Source organism: Grammomys surdaster, unplaced genomic scaffold (assembly GCF_004785775.1).
Source record: "Grammomys surdaster isolate TR1022 unplaced genomic scaffold, NIH_TR_1.0 126546, whole genome shotgun sequence".
In the NCBI taxonomy this organism is placed as follows: Eukaryota; Metazoa; Chordata; class Mammalia; order Rodentia; family Muridae; genus Grammomys; species Grammomys surdaster.
This window is the reverse complement of record NW_021621338.1, coordinates 5774022-5779699: the sequence shown is the minus strand read 5'-3', so window position 1 is coordinate 5779699 and position 5678 is coordinate 5774022. Positions and strand designations below refer to the sequence as shown.

General features: G+C 39.8%; 1 long non-coding RNA gene across 1 annotated transcript in view; it reads left to right on the top strand.

Moving 5' to 3' along the window:
- Positions 1-4039: 4039 nt before the first annotated feature.
- LOC114615034 overlaps positions 4040-5678 on the top strand; it is a 4142-nt gene continuing 2503 nt past the window's right edge. The window contains exon 1 of the long non-coding RNA XR_003710420.1: positions 4040-4145. This is a non-coding gene — a long non-coding RNA (uncharacterized LOC114615034). The remainder of the gene's footprint in view (positions 4146-5678) is intronic.

Below are 5678 nucleotides of genomic sequence, written 5' to 3'. Positions count from 1 at the left end.
GTACCTGGTATCTGTCTAGGAAATTGTCCATTTCATCCAGGTTTTCCAGTTTTGTTGAGTATAGGCCTTTGTAGTAGGATCTGATGATTTTTTGAATTTCTTCAGTTTCTGTTGTTATGTCTCCCTTTTCAGTTCTGATTTTATTAATTTGGATACTGTCTCTGTGCCCTCTTGTTAATCTGGCTAAGGGTTTATCTATCTTGTTGATTTTCTCAAAGAACCAACTCCTGGTTTTATTGATATTTTGTATTGTTCTTTCTGTTTCTATTTGGTTGATTTCAGCCCTGAGTTTGATTATTTCCTGCCTTCTACTCCTCCTGGGTGTATTTGCTTCTTTTTGTTCTAGGGCTTTTAGTTGTGCAGTCAACTTGTTAGTGTGTGCTCTTTCCAGTTTCTTTTTGTAGGCACTTAGAGCTATGAGTTTTCCTCTTAGCACTGCCTTCATGGAGTCCCACAAGTTTTGGTATGATGTGTCCTCATTTTCATTGAATTCTAAAAAGTCTTTTATTTCTTTCTTTATTTCTTCCTTGACCAAGTCATCATTGAGTAGAGAGTTGTTCAGTTTCCATGTGCACATGGGTTTTCCATTGGTTTTGTCATTATTAAAGACCAGTCTTATTCCATGGTGATCTGATAAGAGGCAAGGGATTATTTCAATCTTTTTGTATCTGTAGAGGCTTGTTTTGTGACCAATTATATGGTCTATTTTGGAGAAGGTACCATGAGGTGCTGAGAAAAAGGTATATTCTTTTGTTTTAGGATGAAATGTTCTATAGATGTCTGTTAAGTCCATTTGGTTCATAACTTCTGTTAATTTCAAAGTGTCTCTGTTTAGTTTCTGTTTCCATGATCTGTCCATTGCTGACAGTGGGGTGTTGAAATCCCCCACTATTATTGTGTGAGGTGTAATGTGTGTTTTGAGCTTTAGTAAAGTTTCTTTTATGTATGTAGGTGCCCTTGCATTTGGAGCATAGATGTTCAGAATTGAGAGTTCACCTTGGTAGATTTTTCCTTTGATGAGTATGAAGTGTCCTTCCTTATCTTTTTTGATTAATTTTGGATGAAAGTCGATTTTATTTGATATTAGAATGGCTACTCCAGCTTGTGTCTTGGGACCATTGGCTTGAAAAATTGTTTTCCACCCTTTTATTCTGAGGTAGTGTCTGTCTTTGTCACTGAGGTGCGTTTCTTGTATGCAGCAAAATTCTGGGTCTTGTTTGTGTATCCAGTCTGATAGTCTGCGTCTTTTTATTGGGGAATTGAGACCATTGATGTTAAGAGATATTAAGGAAAAATGATTGTTGCTTCCTGTTATTTTTGTTATTAGAGGTAAAGTTATGTTTGTATCTTTTTTGGGGGTTGTTGGAAGATTACTTACTTGCTTTTCCTAGGTTGTAGTTTCCCTCCTTGTGTTGGCATTTTCCATCAATTATCCTTTGAAGTGCTGGGTTTGTGGGAAGATATTGTGCAAATTTGGTTTTGTCATGGAATATCTTGGTTTCACCATCTATAGTGATTGAGAGTTTTGCTGGGTATAGTAATCTGGGCTGGCAATTGTGTTCTCTTAGTGTCTGTATGATGTCAGTCCAGGCTCTTCTGGCTTTTATAGTCTCTGGTGAGAAGTCTGGTGTAATTCTTATAGGTCTGCCTTTATATGTTACTTGACCTTTTTCCCTTACTGCTTTTAGTATTTTTTCTTTGTTTTGTGCATCTGATGTTTTGATTATTATGTGACGGGAGGTATTTCTTTTCTGGTCTAGTCTATTTGGTGTTCTGTAGGCTTCTTGTATGTTTATGGGCATCCTGTTCTTTAGGTTAGGGAAGTTTTCCTCAATAATTTTGTTGAAGATATTTACTGGCCCTTTAAGTTGGGAATCTTCATTCTCATCTATACCTATTATCCTTAGGTTTGGTCTTCTCATTGTGTCCTGGATTTCCTGGATGTTTTGAGTTAGGAGTTTTTTGCATTTTGCATTTTCTTTGACAACTGTGTCAATATTTTCCACCGTATCTTCTGCATTTGAGATTCTCTCTTCTATCTCTTGTATTCGGTTGGTGATGCTTGCGTCTGTGACTCCTGATCTCTTTCTTAGGTTTTCTATCTCCATGGTTGTCTCCCTTTGAACTTTCTTTATTGTTTCTATTTCTAGTTTCAGGTCCTGAATGTTTTTGTTTAATTCCTTCTTTGTGTTTTCTTCCATTTCTTTAAGGGATTTCTGTGATTCCTCTTTAAGGGCTTCTATCTGTTTACTTGTACTCTCCTGTATTTCTTTAAGGGAGTTACTTAATTCCTTCTTATAATCCTCTATCATCATCATGAGAAGTGATTTTAATTCTGAATCCTGCTTTTCAGGTGTGATGGGGTGTTCAGGGCTTGCTATATTGGGAGAATTGGGCACTGATGATGCCAAGAAACTTTGGTTTCCGTTGCTTATGTTCTTGCGCTAGCCTTTCGCCATCTGGTTAACTCTAGTGGTACCTGCCCTCACTGTGTAAAACTGGAGTCTGTATTTCCAGTTATCTTGCTTATTGCAGAGCTCCTCAGAGTCCAGAGGTCTCTGTGGTCTTATGCTCCTAATCTCCTGGGTGGAATAACTCCTGGGACTCAGGCCACCTCTTGGATCTGGAAATCCTTCTGCTCTGAGTGCAGTGGGTCCTCGATGACTCAGGATTCAGTTTCAGCTGCTCTGAGTGCAGTGGCTCCAGATGCTCTGAGTGCAGTGGCTCCTGGATGACTCAGGATTCAGTTTCTCAACAGGACAGGAGCAGACCGACTCTGTGTCAGCTGCTCTGAGTGCAGTGGCTCCTGGATGACTCAGGATTCAGTTTCTCCACAGGACAGGAGCAGACCAACTCTGTGTCTGCTCCAGCCCAGAGGACCAGGCAGGGGCAGAAGGGAAGTGGAATTCCGGAGGGGCGGGGTTTGGGTAGCTGCTGTGCCCTGGATGTCCCTGGCTCCCCGATCTATCTCTGGGGTTTAGGGAGTGAGATGGAGTTCTTACCAGCTGCTCTGAGTGCAGTGGCTCCTGGATGACTCAGGATTCAGTTTCTCAACAGGACGGGAGCAGACCGACTCTGTGTCTGCTCCAGCCCAGAGGATCAGGCAGGGGCCTATATATCCTTTTCTTTAGAACAAGTTTCTCAAAACAAAATTGGTGATCTAGTAATTTTCAGATTTTTCCCAAATTGCTGCCCTGAGTATCAGCTCCCACCAGCAAAGTAACAGAGTGTCTGTTTTCCTTCATATTTGTCAACACTGACATGTTTATTCTTGGAATGTTCAACAATGGTACCATTAAGATATAATGCCTTATAAAAAATGGATGTGTCTTATAATACTAATAAAATTTGAACCTCTAAAGATAATTTACCTTTTAAAGGCATATCAAGTAGAGAGCTTATAAGTGAAGAATCAACATTAAAATATATCCCTGATAGAATAGTTCTTATTGTAGATATCAATAATCAAAGAACGAGGCTTCATGAAAGTAAGTCTTCTGTGCAATAGAAGAAAAAGTCAGTCCAGCAATAAGAAAGCCCAGAATGAGAGAAAACCCTTCACCAGCTAATAAAGCAGTAATCTAATAGAGCATTAATAGCTAGAAAATATAAAGAAAAATTAAAGCATCAAAAATAATTAAAAAGTGGGCTTTATATGTGAACATAGAGGAGGGAGAGAAAGAGACAGAGACAGAGAGAGAGACAGAGAGAGACAGAGAGACAGCGAGAAATATAAATGGCTAAAAACAACTACTTTGAGATTTCATCTAACCCCAGACAAATGGCTCATTTAGGAAAACAAATGACAAAAAATGGGTGTGGGGGAAGGGGGAAGTAGAACCCCTTTTCACTGTTCTTGGGGAACACATTAGCATAGTCATCATAGAAATCAATATGGAGGCTCTTTAAAATACCAAAAATAAATCTGCCACCTAATCCAGCCATACTGCTCCAGGGTATATACCGAAAGGACTCTATGTCTTACTGTAAAGACAGCTTGCTCATTTGTGGTTGTTGCTTCTCTATTCACGATACACAGGAGTTGGAAACAACCTAAATGGTCCTCAGCTGATGAGTGCATAGAGAAAACGCAGCACATAGTCACAATGGAATCTCACTCAGCTATAACAAGATGAAATTGGCAGGTAAGTGAGTGGGACAGGAAAAAAATAATTATACTAAGGTAACCTAGGCCAAGAAAGACAAATGTTTTGTGTTCTCTCTCATGTGAAGATCCTACTTTTAAATACTTGAATTTGTGTTTACTGTGGAATATCTGTCAGAAGCAAGAGAGAGAGAGAGAGAGAGAGAGAGAGAGAGAGAGAGAGAGAGAGAGAATTACTCTACACAAGAAGAAAATACTCTTCCCAGAAGCTATATATTGTCCATCAAAAAGTCCAATACTATGTGGTGGTTGAATAAAAATTGCCCCCATACACCCATAGAAAGTGGCACTATTAGGAGGTGTGGCCTTGTTGGAATAGGTGTGAAGTATATCATGGAGGAAGGGCTTTGAGGTTTCAGGTGCTCGAGCCAGGCCAGTGTCTCCCTGCCTCTTCCCTGCTGCCTCAGATTCACATGTAGAATTAGTATCTAGGCTATCATTGTCATTATCTGGGTTACCACCAGAACTTGATGGTAAGACCCTGTTACTGAAAGCATCACATACTTTGATCATAGAACAGGAAGTATTTAGCTTGGTACTGACCTGTAAGCTCCCCTCTGCTGGCCAGATTTCCTTGTACCAGAACTTGCTATACATGCTGCTAAGCAAAGGGGTTGTCAGCAACAGTCTGATCCAGCTGTAAATCCTTGGAGTTAGACTAATGGTTGGCCTAGCAAGATGTGCCCACTTATGCAATAGTTACAGGGGTAATCAGTAGATTTCTTCTTGAAGTTAAGGCCATTCCACATGAGACTATTCATGCCTGGTACTGTAAACCTGGCCAAGAAACTATAGCAGGGGTGGTCACATGCCCTATTACAGTAATTTTATTAAATAGACACAGCATTAAACTGCCTTCTGAACAGAATACTAAAGCTCTCAGCCTTCATCAGAAAAGGTTTTTTTTTTTTTTTTTAGCAATGGACTGTACTTAATACTGATACAACTGATCAAAATCCAGAGAACAGATGATTATGGAATATTCATCCTGAAATGGGTCACCTACATCACAACCTCTCCTGCAGTGCTTAGAGGAGAAAGGGGAAATGCTTATGGCAAAAGAAAGGGGAGAAGGAGGCAGAAGTTAGCAAAGAATATGGCAAACTATTGTCTTCTAGATATGACAGAGCTATTGCACGCACGAACACATGGGAGGTAGGGTTGATTGTATCAGACTACACAAGATAAAAGCCAGTCAACCTTCCAGCATGGATGGTGAAAGAACTGCTGAGGCTACACACCTAACTGAGGAGCTATGGACAGTTGGTGGCTGCTATAAGAGACAGAGTCAATCCTCTTCAAATGTTTGGCCCCTTGTAAATTATCCAAGCTCCACTGAATGGCACTATAACTGTTTACATATGGGTAACATTTAACTGGATTTAGTGTACTATAAAGAAAAAAAGAAAGAAAGAAAGAAAGAAAGAGAGAGAGAGAGAGAGAGAGAGAGAGAGAGAGAGAGAGAGAGAAAGAAAGAAAGAAAGAAAGAAAGAAAGAAAGAAAGAAAGAAAGA